Source organism: Dromiciops gliroides, chromosome 1, assembly GCF_019393635.1.
Source record: "Dromiciops gliroides isolate mDroGli1 chromosome 1, mDroGli1.pri, whole genome shotgun sequence".
Lineage (NCBI taxonomy): Eukaryota > Metazoa > Chordata > Mammalia > Microbiotheria > Microbiotheriidae > Dromiciops > Dromiciops gliroides.
Window position 1 is genome coordinate 316,961,319 of NC_057861.1, and position 16,267 is coordinate 316,977,585.

Sequence of the window (16,267 nt, forward strand, 5' to 3'; positions counted from 1 at the left end):
AGTAACATTAACAACAACAACAATGATAATATTAATAGCATGGACTAGAGGATGAATGTAGATTATTAAAGGAAACTTTATAAACTATGCAACACATCACTGCCAGTTGTAAAAATTTAACACTTGAGGAACATCTAGTAAGATATGATCTGGTGACTAGAATTAAACATAAGAAGTTCACTATTTTTTGTAGACCAACTGAGAAATCTCCATACTACAATTGTTATTGTTTGTTAGTTCAGTCATGTCTGACTTTTTGTGACCCCGTGGATTGTATGGTCCATGGGTGGTTTTTGTTTTGGGGTTTGTTTGTTTGTTGGGGCAAATATACTAGAGTGGTTCGCCATTTCCTTCTCCAGTGGATTAGTACAGAGGTGAAGTGACTTGACCAAGGTCACACAGCCACTTAAGTGTCTGAGGCTGGATATGAACCCAGGTCTTTTTTATTCCAGGCCCAGTGTAATAGCCACTGGGCCACCTAGCTGCCTCCAATAAAGGCCTCAAATGTCCGGGAGAATTCAATCCATAAACTACACTGAAAACAGACCACTGTTGCTAAACCATTGCATATAATCATGCAGACATAACACCGAGCCATAAAAACTTAAAAACAATATTTTAATAGATGCTGTTGCACCAAATATGCATAATTTCAAGGTACATGCAAAAGCTTTCAATATAGAGATCTAGCAGAAGAGCTCAAGATGCTGTGACAATAGGGTGAGGTACATATTCTACCGTGCTGTCTGCTACTGGAGTTACAACAAGAATTCTTGTAGCAAGTCTGAAGAGCAAACTCTTAACGGATACTTCTGTTCAACTATTAAAACAAATCTCTATTATGCCATAGAAACCTCCTTACCCTGGAAGTTGAGCCCACCCCTGGATCTCTTGCACTGGAAGTACTTTGTGCCCAATTAGGCCCTTCCTCTAATTGGCTGGTTCCTCTCAGAACCTACATTTTAAGGAAAATGCTCAGACCAGCCAAGTCTTAATTCCTCTTCAGGCCTCACTTCTCCACAATGTCAAACAAGTCTTCTCATTGGGAAAGTTCACTCCGCCTCTAGATTTCTCACTCTGGAATGTCCCGGAGGCCCCTTCAGAAGCTTCATTTAAAGGAAAATACCTGGGCCAGCCATGTCCTCATTCCTCTTCCAACTCCACTCCTGACTTTCTGGACTTTCCCTACAATGGCCTGCTTATCCTGGTACCCCTCCTTATTCTCCACATATCTTTTAGGTCCCCTTTGTGTGTCATCTTCCCCAGTTAGAATGTATGGTCCTTGCGGGGAGGGACTATCGTTCTTTCTGCTTGAACTAGTATTCCCAGAGCTTAGCACAGTGCCTGCCTCATCGTGTGTGATTAATAAATGTTTTTTGACTTAAGTATGAGGAACCCTCTGGCAATCTGGGGAAGTTGATGGGTGGACCTCTTCTCAAAATAGTGTTTTTAGATGCATAAAATGAAGTATGTAGAATTACAAAGAAAGCACAATTATGTGTAAATACACTTATCAAAATATGTTTTTGAAAATGTTCATGTGTCAGGAAAAGCCTACTTCGTCCCCCAACCCTATTTCCCAGTCAACAAATTTGGTGAACTGATGATCAAAGTTTGGCAAAAGGAGGGACAGCTAGGTGGTGCAGTGGATAGAGCACTGGCCCTGGATTCAGGAGGACCTGAGTTCAAATCCGGCCTCAGACACTTAACACTTACTAGCTGTGTGACCCTGGGCAAGTCACTTAACCCCAATTGTCTCACCAAAAAAAAAAAAAAAAGTTTGGCAAAAGGATGTAATTATTATTCAATGTTGACTGTGCATAAATGTTTGCTCTTGTAATGCTAAAAATGTTCATGGACTCTTAAAAATCCCTATTAGATATAAAAGAATAATTGTAACATAGTGACTTGTCCCAGGACTATTTCTATCTAAACCCCTTTGAGAAAGATAAGAATGAGATGGTGGTGATGATGATGTTCTATTCCATGACCCTACTCTAATACTTCACTTTGGTAGGGAGATGACCTTTGGTTCTTGGAAGTTAGGTGAGCTAAGTGTAAGTTTTAGAGGGTCTGCTATTCTGGAAAGACTTCTAATACAGCCCTAGTGACAGACTCAGACTACTTTCCAAGGCCCAAACTAGGCAAGAATAGAGAAGCTGCTCATCAGTAGGTTGGATACAAGGTGATGACCTTTTTTGGTCATGGAAACCGACAAAATAAATAAAAAGTATAAATGGCCCTTGGTTCTTTATGGGCCCCCAACACTTTCCCAGTGACATCAGTGGAGTAGCCAAAAACCGGTCAGAAGGTGCTAAGAGTTCCATAGTTTCTAGGCCATCTTTAAGTATTAGTTAACTATAGCTACTCTAAATATGAGCTCTTGGTTCAATAGCCAACTAATTGACAATTCTGCAAGAATTAGGCCCTAGACACAGAGCTTCAGAAGAGAAAATGGACATGGAAAGAAAGATGATGGACATATGAAGAGATACTTTCAGACCTAGAGAGGGACCAGCACACTCACACACCTACAGGAACCCAAGTGCACCCATGACCTAGTGTCAGATGGAAATGTAGCAGGAAAGATGGATCCTCAACAAAAGAGGAAGGAAAGGTTTTAAGAAGACAAGGATAAGAAATGGAGATACCCAGCCTTACTAAGATATGCAGGCCATGTGAAATCTGTGCCTCCAAAGGGGAAGAAGGACTGACCAAGTAGGAAAACATCTTCACTAAGCCTTGTCTCTGCAGGCACTGGATAGAAAATCACTCTTGTATGGCAATCGTAACAGTTTACATTACTTGATCTTCAAGTCCTTCCAGAAAAAAAGTAGAGAAATGTTTACCAACCATAGAATCAAGCTGACGATACCCATAATAAAAAGTTAGATTACAGAGTACATCAATGGTTGGTAGGAGCAGGAAAAGGATTTGAGCAGAAGATGGAGCGGGAATCATAGAGACATGAAGGGTTGTGGAGTTGTAATGAAGGTCATGATTGAAAGACTGGATTTACATCTATTCTTTTTTTTGGGTGGGGGGGCTTGGGGTTAAGTGACTTGCTCAGGGTCACACAGCTAGTGTCTGAGGTTGAATTTGAACGCTGGCTCTCCTGATGCCAGGGCTGGTCCTCTATCCACTGTGCCACCTAGATGCCCCTTGCATCTACTCTTACTTGAATCACTGATGTAAATGATGTAGACCAGGGCAGCTAGGTGGTGCAGGGGATAGAGCACCAGTCCTGGATTCGGGAGGACCTGAGTTCAAATCTGGCCTCAGACACTTGACACTTACTAGCTGTGTGACCCTGGGTAAGTCACTTAACCCCAACTGCCTCACCAAAAAAAAAAAAAAAGATGTAGACCTCCATGTTCACTAAGTACCCAAATGGATGGGGGCCAAGGGTGACTCCAAGGTTCCTAGCCAACTTGAACCTCCTTATTCCTGGACCTCACCATCACTGGACCTGGGTGTGTGAAGTTCCTCCAACAGCCACACTCAGGGACTGGGTTTGCCTTGGAACCCACCACTCTGAAGATATTGTACAGAGTAGAAGCTGTACCAACTCTGTCCCATTTACTTAACATGTCCATGCTCTCCAGGCAGAAAGAGGCCTCTATTAAAACCATGGTTCTTGCTTCAATTCCCACATCTCCCTTTCAGTTTCCCATCACTGACTCCATGAATGAATAGAATGAATGAGAAAACATATATTAAGCACTTACTGTGTGCTAAATGCTAACAAATAGCAAAACTGAGATAGTCACTGATCTCAAAAAGCTCACCTTCCAATCAGGAGAGACAACACATAAAAAAATTGTTCAATTGTAGGGATGATGGGAAGGTCTGAAAGTCCTAAGATCATGGCGGTGCAGTAGATGGCAAGGCCAGAATTCCTTTGATTGCCATTTCCAGGGGAATACAAAGCACAGAGGCTGAACAGATGGTAAGGCCTAATGGTCATCTCATCAAGAGTGGAGCTGCTGGCTCCCATATCATCTGAGTCCTGTGAACAAACAGCTCAAACAGAGAAGGTATGGTTGGGAGCATCCTTGGTGGGTGCCTGGTTGGGGGCAGGCATTGGAGAGTGGTGGTTCTTCACACTGCAGAGCCTTTCAAACAGTTTTCAGAGTCAGTCTTACTGTATGCTCAAAAGCAATAAGAAATATCCCATGCAATGCTTGGTCTTCTGCATCGTGTAATGCTTATGATAAGCATACCAAAAAGACTACCATGATAATCAATCAGTCAACATTTATCAAGCACCTACTATGTGCCAGGAAGTATGCTAAACACTGTGCATACGAGAAGAAGCAAAAGGCAGCTCCTGCTCTCAAGGAACTTACAATGTAAAGGGGAAGACTACATGCAAACAAATATATACAAATCAAGCTACGTACAGGATAAATAGGGAATAATTAACAGTGAAGGCACTATAATGAATAGGAGTTGGGGAAGACTTCCAATAAAGATGGGATTGTAGCTTATGTGGTAATATCTGGGGTACTAGAGGAGAAGGCAGAGAAAACTTATGACTCATTTTATAAGATCTTCCAAATCAAATCAACATATATTTTGATCCTTAGTTGTTGTTTGTCCTTTGTTCTTTTTTTTTTTGGGGGGGGGCAATGAGGGTTAAGTCACTTGCCCAAGGTCACACAACTGGTAATGTCAAGTGTCTGAGTCAGATTTGAACCCAGGTCCTCCTGAATCCAGGGCTGGTGCTTTATCCACGGCACCACCTAGCTGCCTCTTGTCCTTCATTCTTGAAGAAGACCATGACATAGGGGTCATGTCATGACTTTCATTGAATTTGATCCTCAGTAACCTCATTGTGAAGGATGGCAAAAATATTTTGGAAAATATGGTCAAAATTTTAAAAATAAGAGTGAACAAAGGATTTTAGACTATTCTGAAACCTTCTGCCTCTATTCTGTGAATACTTTCCAGACACGGACATGGGCAAGCACTGAACAAAGTTATAAAAAAAATGAAACTGAATATATGTTAGTGAACAGGAAATGACTGGTTATTGATTTGTGAGTCATATCAGAATCAGCAGTTTGTGTGCAATCGCATCATCAACTAGTTAAAACAAACATCAAATTAGACAAAAGGCTAAAGGTGAAAACAATTGCAGCAGCTTTAGTCTGACCTATTCAAATACGACATAAATGCCAAAAAATGGGAAAAGGAAAAAGATAGATATTAATCTTGATTATCACCATTTCCTGCACAAGTTTAATGAATAATAAATCGTTGCCACAATGAGGAGGCCAAAAGAGCCCAGAAACTGCCTGAGCCAGAAAACACCTGATGATCTTGCCAAGAAGAGAGAGAAACAGCAGCCAAGGGCAACAGTGGTTTAGAATACAAACATTTGCAAAAAACTACCTAGAAGAATGGAGGAAGATTACAAACAATATGGGCTCAAAAAGCAGCAAGAAGTAGAAGTGAAAATAAAATATTCCCCTACAAGTTCGTAGTGAGAACCAACTGAGCCACAGATCCTCAAGAGCATTCATAGATGGAACTGTTAGGAGAATAGTGAATAAGGGGGAAATAGAACAAATCTGTCCACATCTCTAAATTAACCTGCATTCAGTAACAGAGAACTACCATCCTTGGATCCTCATACCTCAGTCTACAAAGAAATAGAAAAGGTACATGCACATACACATACATACACATATGTCTTTTGTATCTACTTATGTTTGTATGGGATGTTTGTTCCCAAGAGAATACAGGCTACTTGAAGGTAGGTACTCTTTCATTTCTTTCTTTGTGCCCTTGGTACATTATAGGCATTTAAAAAACATTTGTTGATTCACTAACTCATCTGCAAGTTTTCTAGGGAGCATCTACCAAAATATTGAGAGCCTTTCACTGATTATTTTAATATTTAATTGATACCAATGCAGCAGTTGGCTATCTACCTTTTATATTTTGTCCTAATTACATAATAGGACCGCCTCCTTTCCCAATCATACGTGGATTTGATATCAACTTCCATGTTATTCCTAATGCATATATCATTCTTTGTAATAGCGCACAGCCTACTTACTCTTACTCCATAGCTTTCTATTCTCTTGGTGGTGTGTGGGGGTGGTGTACTTGTAGTTATGATTCTTCTCAAACCATGGTATTCCATGATTTGCAGCCTCCATAAAAGGCAATGGTAGGAGAAAGATATGATTTGGGCACAAATCACCCTGAGATGAGCTTTGGAAACACAGTTGGGATCGGCCTCCAATTTATAGGCTCAGGTCCTCTCAAAGCCATGTCATACTGGTTTGTTTTCTCAAATGCTTAAATTACTACTTTTTCTAGTTTTCCTCACCCCCACCCCCCAACCCTAGAACTTCCAAGCTCTAGGGCTGATGAGGGCTGGCATGCCAATCTCTGGGGTTCATTTTATTTACACCTGCCTAGAAAGTCTTTCCCCTCTTTTCTTTTTTTTGTTTTTGAAAGTGAGGCAATTGGGGTTAAGTGACTTGCCCAGGCTCACACAGCTAGTAAGTGTTAAGTGTCTGAGACCAGATTTGAACTCAGGTGCTCTATCCACTGCACCACCTAGCCGCCCTCTTTCCCCTCTTTTCTTAACCAAATCCTGTCCATTCTTCCAAGTGCAGCTCAAGCCCCACTTCTTCAATGAAGCCCTTTCTGATTACTCTTTGGAGTAACTGGACACATTGATTGTTTCCCTTTTCAGAACTCTACAACATTGTCCACTACCCTCAAAACTGTCCTGCATAATCTTTTAGTCATCTTATATGTGTAAGTCTTGTTTTTCCAATTAGACTGTGAGCCTCTCAAAGGCAGGACCTTGCCACATACTTCCTTTGAGGGTTCAATGAATACTTTCTGTCTGAATTTGCTCGGTGGCCTGTAGCTGCTGTTGAGCACTGATCGGAGCAGGGGGTGTTCTGAAAGCAGAGTAGGCTTCTTCTCATCTGAGAAGGGGAAGGGAATAGAAACTAAGGGAATGATTGGGACCACATTCCCCATGAAAACCTCCCTAATCACTCCAGCTGCTGATGGTTTGCTGATGGATGCTTGCTCAGGTTTTCCTAGACGGCTCTATCTAATCTCTTCCTGCTCACCTCCCCGTCTCATCCTTCTTTGTCATACCTGTTGCATTCCCCCTGATAGTAAGCAAGCTTTGTGAGAGTAGTAAGGTTTCTCTTGTGTCTTTATATGCCCCAGAACCTTGCATCTGCTAGGCACTTCACAGACATTCAATGAATTAAATATAAAACAGGCCTGGACACTTAGGCCCCGTCCTGGCCTCCTGTTTTTTCCCCATTTGGGGCCTACCTCAGATGGTAATAAGACATTTGCTTTCAGGATCTTAGGAGGGAGGATATGCTATGTTCTGGGATAGAGGTGGTACAGGTCCCAGAGTAAGTCACTTTTCCATAAGCCTATGTGTCTTCATCTGTTCAATGGAATGATCTCTCAGCCCCTTCCAGCTCTCAGTACTCCGATATGGGCCAAACTCTGGGGAATATGCCCAGACTACTCAGGGTCATAGAGAATCAAAGAAGTTTAGCACTAGAAGAGCCTTTAGAGGTTGGAGATGACTCCAACCTCTCCTTCTCCCATTTCCACAACTATTTTTTTTGGGAGGGTGGGGCAATGGGGGTTAAGTGACTTGCCCAGGGTCACACAGCTAGTAAGTGTCAAGTGTCTGAGGCCAGATTTGGACTCAGGTCCTCCTGAATCCAGGGCTGGTACTTTATCCACTGAGTCACCTAGCTGCCCCCCAAAACTCATTTTACTGATATCACATTGGAGCTGTCACCTCCCACCTGGCCTTTGTGCAGCTGAATCCACCCCTTCCTGCTTGATCTACTCCAGACTGATGATTGAAATTTCAGCATTAATCCTTGACTCCTCACTCTCACTTATCCCACATACTCAATCAGTTGTCAAATCTTGTCATGTTTAACTCCAAAACATCTCTTGCATCTGTCCCCTTCTCTCCACTGATTCACAGCCACCCTAGCTCAGGCCCTTTTCACATGCTGTCTGGACTACAGCAACAGTGTCCTAATTGTTCTCCCTGCCTCAAGTCTCTCCTCACTCCAATCCATCCTCCTCACAGTGAACAAAGTGATTTTTCTAAGGCTCAGGTCAAACCATGGCACTCCCTTACTCAATAAACTCCAATGGCTCCCTATTACTTCTAGGATTTAAATATAAGCTGGCTGGCATTTAAAGCCTTTCCTACCTTAGATTTATCTTACCTTTCTAGAATTATCACACATAACTCCCCCTTCAATGTACGCTACAATTTAGTCAGACTGGCCTTCTCACAGTTTCTCACATATGACACTCTATTTCCCATCACCTTTAGCCCCTGGCTATCCCCCATTCCTGGAATACATTCTCATCTTTTTTTCTTAGAAGCCCTAGTTTCCTGTAAGTTCAACCTTGTACACAAAGCCTTTTATAATATTCTCAGATCCTAGTACATTCTCTCTCAAATTAGTTTGCATCTAATGAGTGTGTGTGTGTGTGTGTGGGGGGGGGGGTGTTCTCAAGAATATCACAGTTTCCTTTTCTATGTTTTTGTGTTTCTATTTGAGCTGGAGATGGATCCTGACCACTTGCACTTCTTAGCGGTTGGTAGTCAGTCATGAGCTTTGACCTCAGCTCACAGTCCATAGATTAATGCCCACGAGCGAGGTCTGAAGACATACTTACCTATGCTTGCAGTAGAGGGGACAACTGAGGAAGACACAGTCTCCTAACACTTGCAGATGGAAAAACTGGAAGGACTTGCCTATTGTCCCACTGACCTCTTGGCTGATCTATGGAGCTACTGATCATCTACACTGAGGCAGATAGCAGATATCTCCCATCTTCTATCCCAACCCCTTGGGTCTTTAGAAAGGAAGGGCCAGGTTACTTACCTTTCCTAGAACTCAGCTTATACTACTAAAGAAAGGAGAATGTGAATTCAGTAGAACTGAATGTCAGGATCAGCTGACCAATACCTCTTGTGGAATTTCCCAAGGGACTATAAATGAAGTAACATGGCACCATAGAAAATCCGGACTTGGGTTCAAATCCTGCCCTGGACACTTACTACTTATGGCATCTGGTTTGGTCCTCAATTTACTCATCTGTAAAATAAGGGAACTGGATGAGATGGTTCCTAAAACTCCAATCATCTCGAGATCCCATAACCCATCGTGAACCAGTAGAGTGAAGGAATTCTAAAGTTATCAACACGGAACTTGGATCTTGATGGTTCCATGTAGAGAATAACAACTAAAAATTATTCTTGGAAAACCTACGTGCACAGCCCTCCTCCAACAATCTGGTCAACAATGTGTGTATAGTTGACTTTGGGGCAACCACAATGGGCCCCGGGGGCTCCTGGCGGTGTGGTCTGTATAATTGTCTTGAAAGGATATTATTTGTTTTCCTTTTTGAAAAAAAGAGGAAAAAATGGAAAAACACCAAATCTTCATCCTGTTCTTCCTCCCCCAGCTCTTGGCCCTCCCTAACGGCACCCCGCTTCCTACCCCACATCTCCTCCAAGTCCATTCACTTCAGGAACATGCTGGGTGTGCCCTAAGCAGACAATGGGCCGGAAACTGCACTTTGTCCCCACATTGCATTGGGCCGCTTGCCCAAGCTTTATTTCTTCCCCATGATGGTCAGAAAGCCCACCCAGGACTTTGGAAATCACCTCTTAACCTACTGGATGCCCTAATTCCAACCACCCCAGGCCCTGATCTCTGTTATATCCTCTCCTCACCCATACCCTGACCAGACACACACACACACACACACACACACACACACACACACACACACACACACACACACACACGGAGAAGAGATAGAATGGAGAGGGAGGAGGAGAGAAAGTGAATGCGATAGTCTTAGGACCTCATCCTGGTTTCTTACCAGGACCCAATCTATGCTGGAGGGGCATGGGAAGCTGCTGTGCTACCCTGGATGCCTAATGAAACTTTAGCTGACTTCTGCATGGAGGGGGCCCTACCTGGGGTAGGAAGGAACAGTTACTTGTGGAGTCCAAGAGCCCCATGTGGCACAATGGGGCTGGAATGGAAACATTTGGCACGGTTGCATTTTGGTTTGGAGCTGTGTGCCCTGGGTGGGCAGAGCATGACCTGAGGCCAGCGAAATCCTGGTGTGGTTCCTCATACATGCCTGGCCTTTGTAGCAGGGTTACCCCTTTCACACCCAGGACATTTATGGGAATGATTCAGTCTGAATAAACTATATAAGACTGAAGGGGCTCAGGCCTAACACTGAATTTAAAAGGGCCTGAAATTAGAACAAAAAGGGAAAAGTGGGGCAGCTAGGTGGTACAACGGATAAAGCACTGACCCTGGAGTCAAGAGGACCTGAGTTCAAATCTCACCTCAGACACTTACTAGTTGTGTGACTCTGGGCAAGTCACAACCCCAATTGCCTTAGACATCCAGGGCCATCTCCAGTCATCCTGATATATATCTTGTCATTGGACCCAGATGGCTCTGGAAGAGAGAGTGAGGCTGGTGACTTTGCACAGCCCTCCTTCACTTAAATCCAATTCACTGCAAGTCATGACATCTGTCATGGTCCTCTTAGAGAACAAAGGACAAACAAGAACAACGGCCCTGGACAAGTCATTTAACCCTGATTGCCTCCCAAAAAGGGAGAATGGGATGGGTTACATGGTATTTCTGCTAGTGAAATAAGAAAACAGAACAGTTTGCACTGCTTTTTGGGAAGGAGGGTCATTTAGATGTAGTTGTACCATGCTATAGGGAGGAATAACGTCCAGGTGAGAGCAGGAACACAGGATATCAGCCCTGTGAGCAGGAGGACACAATGGAAAGAGCCCTGGTTAGGAAGTCAGAGACTTCAGTTTATCTCCATTCTGTAGTACTTGCTACCCTACTACCTTAAAGGCTAATAGTAGCTAGCATTTATATAACATTTTAAGGTTTGCAAAACACTTTACATGGGGGAAGCTAGTTGGCACAGTGGATAAAGTACCGGCCTTGGATTCAGGAAGACCTGAGTTCAAATCCAACCTCAAACACTTGACACTTACTAGCTGTGTGACCCTGGGCAAGTCACTTAACCCTCACTGCCCTGCAAAAAACCCCCAAAAAACAAAAGCAAAACACTTTACATCTGTTATCTCAATTGATCCTAACAATAACCCTGTGAGGTAAGTGCTGCTATTATTATCATTATTGTGGTTGTTGTTACAATTAAGGAAACTGAGGTAAGAGAGGTCAAGTGACTTTCCCAGAGTTACACAGAGAGTTAGTGTCTGAAGGTAGGATTTGAACCCTGGAGTCTATACTATCCAGCTGCCAACTTCCTATCCCTGGGCCTCAGCCTTCACATCTGTATAATGAGTGGTTTGGATAGAGGACCTTTTGGTCCCTTCCTGCTATACATGCTATGACTTTGGAGGTCGGAGAGTTCACACCTCTCATTGTATTGACGCAGACATGGAGGCCCAGACAGGCCAGGCCTTAAGGCGAATGTACGGTGACAATGAATTTACAAAACAGAGAAATTGCTGGATGGTTATTGCTTTCACAAAAAGCTTCTTTTCCTTGGAAAACAGATTTTTACACGATAGGGACCCTTAAAATAGCAAATTCCCCATGCACAGGTAAAATAGGGTTCAATTATTTTATGCAGACTTTTCCAGGAACAAAAGGAATGAATAAGATGAGGTGTGCCTTATTTAAATTAGCTTTCATTATTCTTGGGTGAATACAGGAACCCTCCCGGCTGGTCTGCAGCCCTCAGAGGACCCACTCATTAAACAGGCTTCCTGGTTCCAGGCAGTTGCGCTGCAGTCCCTTGGCTGTCTTTTCAGCCGCTCACACAGACTGAACACCGCTGAGGCACCGTCCTCAAGCCCATAAATCTACCCATCTGCCCAGGGAAGCTCACTGTCAGAGAGGTCACCGCTGGAGGGGCAGATAAGACAAGCCAAGGGCACAGGGAGCAGAAGGATGCTGGGGGCAAGGGCTGGGCTCACCCCTTAGTGATTCTGGCCACTGGGGGCAAAGTGGGAAAGTAGCTTGAGATAGGCAGGCAAGCACGTGCCTTTAAAGATATAGCACCAAAAACAAAGAAAGATGCACAGATAGATAACTAGGTGGATGAGAGAAATAAAGACATACGAGTGAGTTAAGGATGCTATTAAGAGGATTTGATATATGGAGAAAGTGAATTTTAATGTCAGAACTGTGTTCTTGGCCTGTGTACTGGGACCAGCTACTAGAATTTTTATTTAAAACCCATAGCTTAAAAAAAAATTAATATGTGTGTGTGACCTGTACTGTATTTGGTATATTAATACATCTCTCTTACCCTGGAATAAATGGAATACCTCTCTCCCCTCTGGACAAGGCCACTTTTCATCTTTGTCAGCAGGCGAATATGTACTGGGGTTGAAAATGTTTAAATGCAAAAAAATGGACTGGGTCCACTACAATCAGCCCCAGGACAGAGAGGAAGGGCAGAAAAGGTAGAGATGATAGTGAGGGAAAGAACATGATCTATTAGAAGGGGCAGCAAAGACCCCAGTCCACCTTTCATACCACTACAGAGGGCAAGAAAGAGAAAAAAATCACTTATATTCTCTTACATTATTACAAGACTGAATGGAAAACCTCTTTGTCTCAGTCCATTAATTTCCATGGAATACCAAATACCATGCCAGGCATTAGGATCACGGACACGGAGATGGAAGGTCATCAGGTCCAAGCACATCATTCATTCACATGTGTGAAATGAGGGAATGGGACCAGACATCCTCTAAGGGCCCTTCCAGCTAAACATCGTACAACTTTAGAGGTCAACCAGTCCAAACCTCTCATTTCATACTCAGAGGTCATCAACCAACCGCGTCATATGACATACAAGGAAACTGAAACCTGGAGAGGCTAAGAGACTAAAACACAGCGAGGCGGTGTAATGGATAGAGCACTGAGCTGTTAGCCATGGAGATTTGGTTTAAAATCCTACTTTATTACCACCCACCCAACATTGGAACTGCCTTTAAATTGGATAGACATAGATATTTTTGTGTGAATAAGAAAATAATCCCAAACTTCTACTTTAGAACCTTACTAGCTATGTGACTCTGAGCAAGTCACTTCACTTCTGTCCACCTCCTTTTTTCTCAAATGTAAAAAAGAAATCATAATAGCATCTATCTCCCAGGGTGGTTATGAGGATAGAATGAGGTAATATTTGTAAAGTATTCAGTATGGTGCCTAGCACACAGAAGGCACTTACTAAATGCTTATTTCATTTCTTTCTCTTTTTTTTTTCTAGGGGTTTTTTTTGTTGTTGTTGTTTTTGTTTTTGTGGAGCAATGGGGGTTAAGTGACTTGCCCAGGGTCACACAGCTAGTAAGTGTCAAGTGTCTGAGGCCGCATTTGAACTCAGCTACTCCTGAATCCAGGGCCGGTGCATTATCCACTGAGCCACCTAGCTGCCCCTATTTCATTTCTTTCTAACCTCCTTGTCCAAGAGTCACACAGACAGTAAATTGCAAAGCTAGTATTTGAACCCAACTCTTTCTACTCCAAATCCATTGCTCTTTCTACTGTATCATGCTGTCTCTTTGGTCTGTAATATCCAAATTTGGGGGGTAGGGTGGGATTGAGGGTTGGGCATTCCTGGTGAGAGGATAAAAGCACTGACTCATATAACTTAAGAACTGAGACTCTGACCTCAGAGATCATCCAGTTCATCAGTTCTCAAAAATTGGTGTGGGAACCCTCAGGGTCCCTGAGACTGATTTACAACATATTCCTTGAGTTAAAAATTATTTTCACAGTAACACTAAGACATTTTAATTTCTAGTATGGGAAATATCAATAATTGTAACCTAAGTCAGCAAAAGCTCTCTGGGGCGGGATCCTCAATGATTTTTAAGAGTGTAAAGGGGTCCTGAGACCAAAACGTTTAAGAGCTGCTGCTCTATCCCAACCTTTTCATTTTCAAATAATTGAATTCAATTAGACAAGCATTCATTAAGCCCCTATTAGGTGACAGGATTTGGGCTAGGTAATGAGCATACAAAGACAAAAATAAAAATAGTCTCTACCATTAAGAAGCTTATATTGTACTGGGGAGCGGGGAGGAAAAGATAAGGAGGAACCACAAGAAAACAGATAAATATACCAAAGCTATAGGAAATAAGTATAAAGTAATTTCTGAGAGGTAGTAGGCTAACAGATGGCAAGAGGAGGAAGGAGGTGTCAGCTTTCTTCTAGCCATGTGGGAGACAGCACATGACTTGGTCCTTGAGGGAAACAGAAGATTTGAGGAGAACATTCCAGACAGGCCTGGGCAACAAGCAGAGTTGCAATCTCCTGTACAAAGAACAGCAAGGAAACTATTCTGGCAGGATGCTGAATGAATGAAGGAGAATAACACGAAGTGTCTTGAAAGAGAGGTTGGGGCCAGACTATGAAGGGCTTTAAATGCTAAAAAGAAGACTAATTTATTCTAGAGGCAATAGTGAGCTACTAAAGGATTTTGAGCAAGAGAGTGAAGTGATCAGATCTATGAAGACAGAGGAAGGGCCTTCAAGTTGCCTAGAGTTTAAGTGGAGAGAAAGAGGGAACACTTCAAATAAGAATGTATAATATCCCTCAGTGGATAAAGCACTGGCCCTGGATTCAGGAGGACCTGAGTTCAAATATGACCTCAGACACTTGACACTTACTAGCTGTGTGACCCCAGGCAAGTAACTTAACCCTCACTGCGCCTCAAAAAAAGAAAGAAAGAAAAAGAATGTGTAATAGGCATGTTTATCACACACAAGTGAACATACCCATTAAGTGCAGTACAATCAGTTAATGGTTAGAGCAGGAAAGGCAGTACTGGAGTAAGCCAAACCTTTGGGGTCTGTGGCTATTGGTCAATACCACCCATCTTCAAATGACATACAGAGAGATGACTTAGGTGTTAGCATAGTATGGATAGGGCACCAGACCTGTAGTCAGGAAAAACTAAGACTGAGTCCCTTTTCGGCTTGGGAACAAATTAATACTCAACTCAACTGCTTGCCCTCCAACACTGAGCTCAACTTCTGTGGGTGCTATCAAGAGTAGGACAGGGGCAGCTAGGTGGCACAGTGGATAAAGCACCGGCCCTGGATTCAGGAGTACCTGAATTCAAATCCGGCCTCAGACACTTGACACTTACTAGTTGTGTGACCCTGGGAAAGTCACTTAACCCCCATTGCCCCACAAAAAAAAAAGTAGGACAGAAGACAGGTAGTAGATTGCCAGTTATCTCAGAGCTTGAAAGGATTTCAGGCTAGTTCAAACATAGTGAGGCAGGCATACCCTGAGCAACACCCCCAGTGAATTCTCAGTCAAAACCTGTAGCGATGGAGAACTAAGTCCACTGCACTTTGGGACATCTCTCATTGTTAGGAACTTTTTCCTTATGGCAAGCTGAAAACTGTTCTTGGCACCTTTGCTTCTGCCCTGCAGGGCCAAGCAGGAAGAATCTTGCACATGAAAGCTCTTCAAATACTTGAAGACAGCTATTGTGTCCCCTCTGCCCCACAAGCATTCAACATTTCAGTCTGTCAGTTCTTTCAAACTATCCTTTTATGAGATGGTTTTAAATTTTTTTCCACTCATTGTCCTTTCAATGTGCTCCAGTTTACCCATGTCTCTCTTTAAATATATTTCTCTTAACTAAATAACATAGTTCAGATGTGGTCTGACCAAGGAAGAATATAGCTGGACTGTCATCTCCTTTGTTTTTAGGCATTATTCTTCCACTAATGCAGCTTAAGGGGTTTTTTTTTGTGTGTTTTGTTTTTTTTTTATTTTGCCTTCCATATCACATTGTTAAGCTTAGAACCCACTGGCACATTAAACTTTCAATCACTAAAACAGAGATATTTTAGTCCTTTTTCCTCTCAACAAAGCCTGCAGTCTAGCCACACCTCCCTGATCCTGTACAAATGAAACTGATCCTGCTGCATCCAAGTATAGTATAGTTATCTCTATTAGATTTCATCTTCTTATATCCAGCTCATCATTCTAACCTGTCAACATTTGTTTGGATCTTGATTCTGTCATCCTGTGTTAGTTATCTCTCTCGCTTTTGTGTCATTCACTAATTTGATAAACATGCAATCTATGCCTTTATCCAAATCAGTGATGTAAATGTTGAATCAAATAGAGCCAAAGACCAAGCCCTATGAGAATCCAACAGATTTCCTTCAGGT

General features: G+C 42.7%; 1 protein-coding gene across 4 annotated transcripts in view; it reads right to left on the reverse strand.

Moving 5' to 3' along the window:
* The window catches only part of CTIF (cap binding complex dependent translation initiation factor), a 509,051-nt gene that overhangs the window by 246,676 nt on the left and 246,108 nt on the right, over positions 1 to 16,267 (reverse strand). The gene's annotated exons all lie outside the window — the stretch shown is intronic.